This window comes from Hylobates moloch, unplaced genomic scaffold (assembly GCF_009828535.3).
Source record: "Hylobates moloch isolate HMO894 unplaced genomic scaffold, HMol_V3 SCAFFOLD_6, whole genome shotgun sequence".
In the NCBI taxonomy this organism is placed as follows: Eukaryota; Metazoa; Chordata; class Mammalia; order Primates; family Hylobatidae; genus Hylobates; species Hylobates moloch.
The window spans coordinates 67,499,459-67,511,972 of record NW_026652281.1 but is presented as its reverse complement, the minus strand read 5'-3'; the positions used below and the strand labels follow the sequence as shown (position 1 = coordinate 67,511,972).

The following is a 12,514-nucleotide window of genomic DNA, read 5'->3' as shown; positions in this document are numbered from 1 at the left end:
TTAATAAAAGACTTGAAACATTCTAAATTTGTATCAGTCAGACACTGTTGAATAAATTATAGTACACCCATATGATGGAATATTATATGTTATAGATAATGCAGTAGACCCTATGTTTTAATATGGAATGATCTCTAAGATATTATTAACTGAATAAATTAAGATGCAGAATGATAGGTATAGTATGATTCCATTTGCATGTGGGAAAATTGATGTGTAAAAATATTTATCGATGAATTGAGCTTAGAGTTGTTTGAATCAGTTGGCTACTAGCATTATGCTTAAAGAGAAATATTAGGTGATACCAGACACTATACCAGTCAGATTCTTAGTTACAAACAATTATGGGGCAACCCTCATTGTTAAAGTATCCCGTGATGCTATTTGACATTCTCTTTTTGCAAACACGTCATTTATTTATTAGCTCTGCCTCTAGTTTTGTTTGTTTTCATTAGTGTCGGAGAAGTGCACTGAAATCAAATAGCATACTGTATTAATTTTTAAAAGATTATTATTGAAATTAAAGCATTACATTTAATTAAAATTTTCAATTCTCATGGAAAACTCTAGAATTTTTTAGAATCTATCTTCTTATCCCCATTTGAGAAACATTTGCAATATAGATGGACTCTATTTTCTTGGAGATATAATACTCAGATAATCATGTGCACAAGTACCATAAGACTATGGCCACATTTATGAGAGAATTCAGCCCAGCCTATATTCCATTTGGGTATATTTTGTTTCATTTTTAATGATGTCACATTGACTTTCATATAGTCATGTTTGTGATAAGAGCACCTAAAATCTATTCTCTTAGCAAATTTTTCAAATACAACAATATTAACTATAGTCCTCATACTGTCCATTAGATCTCTAGACTTACTATCTTGTATAACTGCAAGTTCATCTACTCGTTATTTTTTAAAGATACCTATTTACTCTCATTTTACTGGTTTTGAGAATCATATTCATCCTCCACAGTTCTGGAGTTTGCTTGTTTTTCTAATTATTCCATAGAAAAAAACTACAGAACATGATCGTTAGTTCTACAGACTTAGAGGTTCTTATATTGTTTGAGATAGGAAGGAAAAGTACATTTTTTTTAAAAAACTTAGCACTGAAGTATTTATGTAGACTGTACTTTTTATGGTAAAAGCAATGTAGGCTGATAACAGTGTTTCAGATAACAAAATCTGGATAATATTGTTCTACTTTAAAAGACTGAAGGTTAGAATTGTCGTTATGGTGGACCCAGGTGTTTTAATATTGTTCCTAATAATTTTCTTATTATTTAATGTTTATGAGATTGCATAAGACAGCAACCTTGCTTATCTTGATCATCCACAAATTTTCAGCATTTAAAACAATGCCCAGAACATCATAGAAATTTAATAAATAGTTATTAAATGGAAAAACCAAGTGCATACAGGCACTGTTTCGTCATAGAGGGCATTAGAAGCCTGTATTTTCTGGAGAAGTAGTTTTGGTGTTTAAATACAAAAATAGCTATAAAAGGCAGCATTAAACAAAGAGTCTTAGAGGTTATTTTAGTTACTCTGGTGTCAAGTACCGCCTCAATCATCTTGTGATGTGCGCTAATGTAATTAGTAATACGAATAATGTATTACAAAGAGGAGTAGCTTCTAGAGAAAGAATGCTTCTAAGAAGATAGCAATATCCCATCTTTAAACGAGAACCTCATTTTGAGTCAAGCAATTGTGCATGAATGAATCTTGCAATGTCAAGAGAGCTATTTGAAGTAAGACACTATCACAATATTTCTGTGTCAGGGAACTCAACAAGTGATGACATTGCCAATCCCTTTTTGCTTCTCATTTAAGTAGTTGGTGAATCCACTCTGCCATAACACCCTTGAACCATGGCGAACTTTCAGTTCTTGACAGCATACCTGTTCAAAGAACAGGCTAAGTGTTTTTATTATAGAAATTTCAGGCCGGGCGCAGTGGCTCACGCCTGTAATCCCAGCACTTTGGGAGGCCGAGGTGGGCGGATCACGAGGTCAGGAGATAGAGACCATCCTGGCTAACACAGTGAAACCCCATCTCTACTAAAAATACAAAAAATTAGCCGGGCGAGGTGGCGGGCGCCTGTAGTCCCAGCTACTCGGGAGGCTGAGGCAGGAGAATGGCGTGAACCCCAGGGGGCGGAGCCTGCAGTGAGCCGAGATCGCGCCACTGCACTCCAGCCTGGGCGACAGCGAGACTCTGTCTCAAAAAAAAAAAAAAAAAAAAAAATTCAAAATACAGTAACTCAAACAGGAGAGAAGTTTATATATCTCTCTCCAAACAGTCCAGACTCAGGAAGGTCTCAGGAGGGTAGAGGATCTTCTCCAACGGTCATCTAGAGCCTAGGTTCATTCTGTCTAGTTCCTCAGCTAACCCTGGGAGTGTCAGCATGCATGTAAGTAGAAGCTGACATACACCGCCACATTCCTGTTCCAGCCCACAAATGTTGAAAGAAAAAAAACATACACCAGAGTAACTAAAATAACCTCTAAGCCTCTTTGCTTAATGCTGCCTTTTATAATTATTTTTGTATTTAAACACCAAAACTACTACTCCAGAAAGTACAGGCTTCTAATGCCCTCTATGATGAAACAGTGCCTGTGTGCGTATATATATATATGAAGACATATACTAGGTGTATTTAGATGACCTGTATATACTAGAAGTATTTATATTTTTATACTAGGTGTGTATATATATATAAAATGCATATATATATATATAAAATGCATATACATATATATGAAGGTTATAGATTTCTGTGTACAGTCATCCCTCAGTATACGTGGAGGATGGGTTCAAGGATGCTCAGCATATACCAAAATCGGCTCATTCTGAAGTTCCCAAGCTGTTCCTTTGGGACTTGAGTACACAGAAAGTCAGCCTCCTTATACCCATTTTTCAAATCCTATGAATACTCTATGTCCATTCTCATTTGGTTAAAAAAAAATCAGTATATTAGTGGACTCACTCAGTTCTAACCTGTGTTGTTCAAGAGTCAACTATATTGATATGGATATTGTGTCCAAATCTATATCCTAAATTCTCTTAGCATTTTTAATAGTCTTTCAGGGCCAGGCACAGTGTCGTGCGTGTAATCCTAGCAATTTGGGAGGCCAAGGTGGGTGGATCACCTGAGGTCAGGAGTTCAAGACCAGCTTGGCCAACATGATGAAATTCCATCTCTACTAAAATCCAAACAACAAAAAAAATTAGCCATGCGTGATGGCAGGTGCCTGTAATTCCAGCTACTCGGGAGGCTGAGATGGGGGAATCGCTTGAACTCGGGAGATGGTGGTTGCAGTGAGCCAAGATCACACCACTGCACTCCAGCCTGTGTGGCTGAACAAGACTCCGTCTAAAAAAAAAATTGTCTTTCAATTGATTTTCTTGAGTTTTCTAAGCGAAAAAATTTATTCTCTTCAAATAATGTTAATTTTACCTCTTTTCAACTTTTATATCTCTAATTTCTTTTTTATGATGGTTAATACCTCTAGAATAGTGATTCTCAAGGTATTATCAGTGGGGGTGATTTGGCTCTCCAGCAGACTATGCCTGAGGACATTTTTGGTTGCCACACCAAAAGATGAGGGGTGGGGGGGCAGGGATTCTATTGAACAGCTAGTGGTAAAGGCCAGGGGTGCTGCTTTAGACATCCTACATTGCGCAGGACTGCTCCCACAGTAAAGAATTATCTGGCTGAAATGTCAATTGTCAACACTGAGAACTCTAGAACAGTGTTAGATAATATTGCTAATAGTGCCCAAACATATCTTATTCTTACCTTTAACACAACTTAGTATTCTGCAAAGATACTGCAGAAGTACAATCATGTATCGCTTTAAGATGGGGATACCTAGGCCGGGCGCGGTGGCTCACGCTTGTAATCCCAGCACTTTGGGAGGCTGAGGCGGGCGGATCACGAGGTCAGGAGATCGAGACCACGGTGAAACCTCGTCTCTACCAAAAATACAAAAAATTAGCCGGGCATGGTGGCGGGTGCCCGTAGTCCCAGCTACTCGGAGAGGCTGAGGCAGGAGAATGGCGTGAACCCGGGAGGCGGAGCTTGCAGTGAGCCGAGATTGAGCCACTGCACTCCAGCCTGGGTGAAAAGGCGAGACTCCATCTCAAAAAAAAAAAAAAAAGATGGGGATACCTTCTGAGAAATTTTTCATTAGGTCCTCCAGGCACAGTGGCTCAGGCTTGTAATCTCAGCACTTTGAGAGGCCGAGGTGGGTGGATCACTTGCGGTCAGGAGTTCGAGACCAGCCTAGTCAACATAGTGAAACCCCATCTCTACTAAAAATACAAAAATTAGCTGGGTGTGGTGGCGCACATCTGTAATCTCAGCTACTCAGGAGGCTGAGGCAGGAGAATCGCTTGAACCTGGAAGGCAGAGGTTGCCATGAGCCGAGATCATGCCACTGCACTTCAGCCTGGGTGGCAGAGCAAGACTCTTCTCAAAAAAAAAATTTTTTTTTCACTAGGTAATTTTGTCATTGTGTGAACATCATGGGATGTACTTACACAAGCCTAAATTGCCAACACCTAGGCTATACGATGTAACCATTTGCTTCTAGGCTACAAACTTGTACAGTATATTATTATAGTGAATAATGTAGGTAATTATAATACAGTGGTTAGGATCTGTGTATATAAACATATCTAAACATAGAAAAAAGTACAGTAAAAATACGATATAAAAGATAAAAAATGGCACACCTGTGTAGGGCACTTACCATGAACGGAGCTTGCAGGACTGGAAGTGTCAGTGAGTGAGTGGTGAATGAATGTGAAGGCCTACAGCATTACTGTACACTACTGTAGACTTTATAAACTGTATACTTAGACCATACTAAATTTATTTAAAATTTCTTTTTCTTCAGAATACATTAACCTTAGGTTACTCTAACATTGTTACTTCATAAGCTTTTTCTAAACAAATCTTTTTGACTCTTTAGCAATAACACTTGGCTTAAAACACAAAAACCTTGTATAGCTGTACAAAAATATTTCCTTTCTTTATATCCTTATTCTATAAGCTTTTTTCTATTTTTTAACTTTTTACTTTTTTTAAACTTTTAAAATATTTTTGTTAAAAACTAAGACACAAAAACTATACTTCCAGGGATCATTTCTATAGCTCATTACTAGTAAAATTTCCTGAATGAGTAGAGTGCTGAAATAATGGTTTATAAGAGAGTATTTGCAAGCCTCATGGTAGCCTCAAACCAAAAACCATACAATGGATACACAAAAAGTAACACGCAAGAAGCTAAATCATATCACTAGAGAAAATCACCTTCACTAAAAGGAAGAAAGGAAGGGAAAAAAAATAAGGAAGGCAAGACCACAAAATAACCAGAAAACAACAAACTGGCAGGGGTAAGTCCTTACCTATCAATAATAACATTGAATGTAAGTGAACTAAACTCTCTAATCAAAGTCAGAGTGACTGAATGGATTAAAAAAAAAAAACAAACAAGACATCAATCTATTGCTTACAAGGAACACACTTCACCTGTGAAGACACACATAGACTGAAAAGGATGGAAAAAGATATTTCATGCCAATGGAAATCAAAAAAGAGCAGGAGTAGATGTACTTATATCAGACAAAATAGATTTCAACACAAAAAAGATTAGCTCAGTGTGGTGGCATGTGCCTGTAATCCCAGCTGCTTGGGAGGCTGAGGTAGAGGCTGCAATGAGCTGTAACTGCACCACTGCACTCCAGTCTGGGCAACAGAATAAGACCCTGTCTCAAAAAAAAAAAAATTTCCCTACAAAGAGACTTATACTCCCACACAATAATAATGGGAGACTTTAACACCCCATTGTCAACATTAGACAGATCAACACGACAGAAAGTTAACAAGGATATCCAGGAATTGAACTCAGATCTGCACCAAGCAGACCTAATAGACATCTACAGAACTCTCCACCCCAAATCAAGAGAATATACATTCTTCTCAGCACCACATTGCACTTATTCCAAAATTGACCACATAGTTGGAAGTAAAGCACTCCTCAGCAAATGTAAAAGAACAGAAATTACAACAAACTGTCTCTCAGACCACAGTGCAATCAAACTAGAACTCAAGATTAAGAAACTCACTCAAAACTGCTCAACTACATGGAAACTGAGCAACCTGCTCCTGAATGACCACTGGGTACATAGCGAAATGAAGGCAGAAATAAAGATGTTCTTTGAAACCAACAAGAACAAAGACATAACATACCAGGATCTCTGGGACACATTCAAAGCAGTGTGTAGAGGGAAATTTATAGCACTAAATGCCCGCAGGAGAAAGCAGGAAAGATGTAAAATTGACACCCTAACATCACAATTAAAAGAACTAGAGAAGCAACAGCAAGCACATTCAAAAGCTAGCAGAAGGCAAGAAATAACTAAGATCAGAGAAGAACTGAAGGAGATAGAGACACAAAAAACCCTTCAAAAAAATCAGTGAATCCAGGAGCTGTTTTTTTTTGAAAAGAACAACAAAATTGATAGACCACTAGCAAAACTAATAAAGAAGAAAAGAGAGAAGAATCAAATAGATGCAATATAAAGCGATAAAGGGGATATCACCACTGATCCCACAGAAATACAATCTACCATCAGAGAATACTATAAACACCTCTACGCAAATAAACTAGAAAATCTAGAAGAAATGGATAAATTCCTGGACACATACACCCTCCCAAGACTAAACCAGGAAGAAGTTGAATCCCTGAATGGACCAATAACAGGCTCTGAAATTGAGGCAATAATTAATAGCCTACCAACCAAAAAAAGTCCAGGACCAGACAGATTCACAGCTGAATTCTACCAGAGGTACAAAGAAGAGCTGGTACCATTCCTTCTGAAACTATTCCAATCAATAGAAAAAGAGGGAATCCTCCCTAACTCATTTTATGAGGCCAGCATCATCCTGATACCAAAGCCTAACAGAGACACAACAAAAAAAGAGAATTTTAGACCAATATCCCTGATGAACATCACTGCAAAAATCCTCAATAAAATACTGGCGAACTGAATCCAGCAGCACATCAAAAAGCTTATCCACCACGATCAAGTGGGCTTCATCCCTGGGATGCAAGGCTGGTTCAACATATGCAAATCAATAAACGTAATCCAGCATATAAACAACCAAAGGCAAAAACCACATGATTATCTCAATAGATGCAGAGAAGGCCTTTGACAAAATTCAACAGCCCTTCATGCTAAAAACTCTCAATAAACTAGGTATTGATGGGACGTATCTCAAAGTAATAAGAGCTATTTATGACAAACCCACAGCCAGTATCATACTGAATGGGCAAAAACTGGAAGCATTCCCTTTGAAAACTGGCACAAGACAGGGATGTCCTCTCTCACCACTCCTATTCAACATAGTGTTGGAAGTTCTGGCCAGGAAAATCAGACAGGAGAAAGAAATAAAGGGTATTCAGTTAGGAAAAGAGGAAGTCAAATTGTCCCTGTTTGCAGATGACATGATTGTATATTTAGAAACCCCCACCATCTCAGCCCAAAATCTTAAGCTGATAAGCAATTTCTGCAAAGTCTCAGGATACAAAATCAATGTGCAAAAATCACAAGCATTCCTCTACACCAATGACAGACAAACGGAGAGCCAAATCATGAGTGAACTTCCATTCACAATTGCTTCAAAGAGAATAAAATACCTAGGAATCCAACTTACAAGGGATGTGAAGGACCTCTTCAAGGAGAACTACAAACCACTGCTCAACAAAATAAAAGAGGACACAAACAAATGGAAGAACATTCCATGCTCATGGATAGGAAGAATCAATATGAAAATGACCATACTGCCCAAGGTAATTTATTGATTCAGTGCCATCCCCATCAAGCTACCAATGACTTTCTTCACAGAATTGGAAAAAATTACTTTAAAGTTCATATGGAACCAAAAAAGAGCCTACATTGCCAAGACAATCCTAAGCCAAAAGAACAAAGCTGGAGGCATCACGCTACATGACTTCAAACTATACTACAAGGCTACAGTCACCAAAACAGCATAGTACTGGTACCAAAACAGAGATATACACCAATGGAACAGAATAGAGCCCTTGGAAATAATATCACACATCTATAACCATCTGATCTTTGACAAACCTGACAAAAACAAGAAATGGGGCAAGGATTCCCTATTTAATAAATGGTGCTGGGAAAACTGGCTAGCCATATGTAGAAAGCTGAAACTGGATCCCTTCCTTACACCTTATACAAAAATTAATTCAAGATGGATTAAAGACTTAAATGTTAGACCTAAAACCATAGAAACCCTAGAAGAAAACCTAGGCAATACCATTCACGCCATAGGCATGGGCAGGGACTTCATTACTAAAACACCAAAAGCAATGGCAACAAAAGCTAAAATTGACAAATGGGATCTAATTAAACTACAGAGCTTCTGCACAGCAAAAGAAACTACCATCAGAGTGAACAGGCAACCTACAGAATGGGAGAAAATGTTTACAATCTACTCATCTGACAAAGGGCTAATATCCAGAATCTACAAAGAACTTAAACAAATTTACAAGAAAAAAACAACCCCATCAACAAGTGGGTGAAGGATATGAACAGACACTTCTCAAAAGAACACGTTTATGCAGCCAACAGACACACGAAAAAATGCTCATCATCACTGGCCATCAGAGAAATGCAAATCAAAACCACAATGAGATACCATCTCACACCAGTTAGAATGGTGATCATTAAAAAGTCAGGAAACAACAGGTGCTGGAGAGGATGTGGAGAAATAGAAAGAAACATTTTTACACTGTTGGTGGGACTGTAAACTAGTTCAACCATTGTGGAAGACAGTGTGGCGATTCCTCAGGGATCTAGAACTAGAAATACCATTTGACCCAGCCATCCCATTACTGGGTATATACCCAAAGGATTATAAGTCATGCTGCTGTAAAGACATATGGACACGTATGTTTATTGCGGCACTATTCACAATAGCAAAGACTTGGAACCAACCCAAATGTCCATCAATGATAGACTGGATTCAGAAAATGTGGCATATATACACCATGGAATACTATGCAGCCATAAAAAATGATGAGTTCATATCCTTTGTAGGGTCATGGATGAAGCTGGAAACCATCATTCTCAGCAGACTATCATGGGGACAAAAAACCAAACACCGCATGTTCTCGCTCATAGGTGGGAATTGAACAATGAGAACACTTGGACACAGGAAGGGGAACATCCCACACCGGGGCCTGTCATGGGGTGGGGGAAGCGGGGAGGGATGGCATTAGGAGATATACCTAATGTAAATGACTAGTTAATGGGTGCAGCACACCAACATGGCACACATATACATATGTAACAAACCTGCATGTTGTGCACAGGCACCCTAGAACTTAAAGTATACTAAAAAAAAAATCTAAACACAAAAACTATAAGAGACTAAGAAGATCACTATATAATGATAAAGGGGTCAGTTCAGCAAGAGGATATAACAATTGTAAATATATATGAACCCAACACTGGAGCACCCAGATAGCAAATATTATTAGAGCTAAGCTGTTAGATTCCAATACAATAATAGGTGGAGATTTCAACACCCCACTTTCAACATTGGACAGATCTTCCAGATAGAAAATCAGTGAAGAAACATGGGCCTTAATCTGCACTACAGAGTAAATGCATCTAACAGATATTTACAGAACATTTCGTCCAACAGCTGCAGAATACACATTCTTTTTCTCAGCACCTGGATCATTCTCCAGGGTAGACCATACATTAGATCGCAAAACAAGTCTAACAACATTCAAAAAATTGAAATAATATCGAGCATCTTCTCTCACCACAATGGAATAAAACTAGAAATCAATAAGGAGGAATTTTGGAAACTATACAAATACATAGAAATTAAACTATATGCTCCTGAATGGCCAGTGGGTCAATGAAGAAATTAAGAAAGAAATTAAAAATTTTGTTGAAACAAATGATAATGGAAACCCAACATATCAAAACCTAGCAGATGCAGCAAAAGCCATACTAAGATGAATGTTTATAGCTATAAGTGCCTACATCAAAAATTTTTAAAACTTCAAATAACCTAACAGTGCATATTAAAAACTATAAAAGCAAGGCCAAGCGCGGTGGCTCACGCCTGTAATCCCAGCACTTTGGGAGGCTGAGGTGGATGGATCACGAGGTCAGGAGATCATGACCATCCTGGCTAACACAGTGAAACCCTGTCTCTACTAAAAATACAAAAAAATAGCTGGGTGTGGTGGCAGGCGCCTGTAGTCCCAGCTACTCGGGAGGCTAAGGCAGGAGAATGGCGTGAACCCAGGAGGCGGAGCTTGCAGTGAACTGAGATCGCGCCACTGCACTCCAGCCTGGGTGACAGAGCGAGACTCCATCTAAAAACTAGAAAAGCAAGAGCAAACCAAACCCAAAATTAGTAGAAGAAAATAAATAATAAAGATCAGGCCAGGCACAGTGTCTCACGCCTGTAATCCCAGCACTTTGGGAGGCCAAGGCAGTGAATCACCTGAGGTCAGGTGTTTGAGACCAGCCTGACCAACAAGGCAAAACCCTGTCTCTACTAAAAATACAAAAATTAAACCAGGCATGGCGACACGCACCTGTAATCCCAGCTACTCAGGAGGCTGATGCAGGAGAATCAGTTGAACCCGGGCAGCAGAGATTGCAGTCAGCTGAGATCACACCACTGCACTCCAGTCAGGGCAACAGAGCGAGACTCCATCTCAAACAAACAAACAAAAGGCAGAAATAAATGAAATTGAAATGAAGAAAACAGTACAAAAATCAATGAAACAAAAAGTTGGCTTTTTGAAAAGTTAAAGAAAATGGACAAATCTTTAGCCAGACTAAGAAAAAACAGAGAATCCAAATAAATCAGATATTAAAAAGGAGACATTACAATTGATACCGTGGAAATCCAGAGAATTATTAATGGCTATTGTGAGCAACTATATGCCAATAAACTGGAAAATCTAGAAGAAATGGACAAATCCTTAGAGTCATACAACCAACCAATATGGGACCGTGAAGAGATCTAAAATCTGAACAGACCAATAGCAAGTAATGAGACTGAAGCCATAATAAAAAGTCTTTCAGTAAAGAAAACCCTGGGACCTGATGGCTTCACTGCTGTATTCTACCAAACATTTAAAGAAGAACTAACATCAGTCCTATTCAAACTATCCGAAAAATAGAGGGAGAGAGAATAATTCTAAACTCATTCCACAAGGGCAGCATTACCCTGATACCAAAAACAGACAAAGACACATTAAAAAAAAACAAACCTACAGGTCAATATTACTGATGAACATTGATGCAAAAATCCTTGGCAAAATACTAGCAAACTGAATTCACCAATACATTAAAAAGATCATTCATCATGACCAAATGGGATTTATCCAAGGGATGCAAGGATGGTTCAACACACATTGTAAATCAATCACTATGATACATCATATTAACAGAATAAAGGACAAAAACCATATGATCATTTCAAATGATGCTAAAAAAATATTGGGTAAAATTCAACATCCCTTCGTGATAAAAACCCACAAAAAACTGGTTATGGAAGGAGCATGCCTCAACATAATAAAAGCTATATACAGCAGACCCACAGCTAGTATTATGCTGAGTGGGATAAAACTGAAAGCCTTTTCTCTAAGACCAGGAACACGACAAGGATGCCCACTTTCACCACTGTTATTTAACATAGTACTAGAAGTCCTAGGGAGAACAATCACACAAGAAAGATATATAAAGGACATCCAAACTGGAAAGGAAGAAGTCAAATTATCCTTGTTTTCAGATGATGTGATCTTATATTTGGAAAAACCTAAAGACTCCACAGAAAAAAACTATTAGAAGTAATAAATTCAGTAAAGTTGCAGGATACAAAATCAGCATACAAAAATTACTAACATTTCTTTTTTTTTTTTTTTTTTTTAATTATACTTCAGGGTTTTAGGGTACATGTGCACAATGTGCAGGTTTGTTACATATGTATCCATGTGCCATGTTGATTTCCTGCACCCATTAACTCGTCATTTAGCATTAGATAAATCTCCTAATGCTGTCCCTCCCCCCTTGCCCCACCCCACAACAGCCCCCCCAATCTGACAGGGGTCCACCGGTGTAGCTAAGTTCTCATTGTTCAATTCCCACTTATGAGTGAGAACATGCGGTGTTTGGTTTTTTGTCCTTGCGATAGTTTACTGAGAATGATGTTTTCCAGTTTCATCCATGTCCCTACAAAGGACACGAACTCATCATTTTTTATGGCTGCATAGTATTCCATGGTGTATATGTGCCACATTTTCTTAATCCAGTCTATCGTTGTTGGACATTTGGGTTGGTTCCAAGTCTTTGCTATTGTGAATAGTGCTGCAATAAACATACGTGTGGAATACTATGCAGCCATAAAAAATGATGAGTTCATATCCTTTGTA

The 12,514-nt window shown here is 38.3% G+C and overlaps 1 protein-coding gene across 2 annotated transcripts in view; it reads left to right on the top strand.

Annotated features, from left to right (window-relative positions):
* FAM151B (family with sequence similarity 151 member B) overlaps window positions 1-12,514 on the top strand; it is a 69,585-nt gene that overhangs the window by 36,467 nt on the left and 20,604 nt on the right. The window lies entirely within an intron of this gene.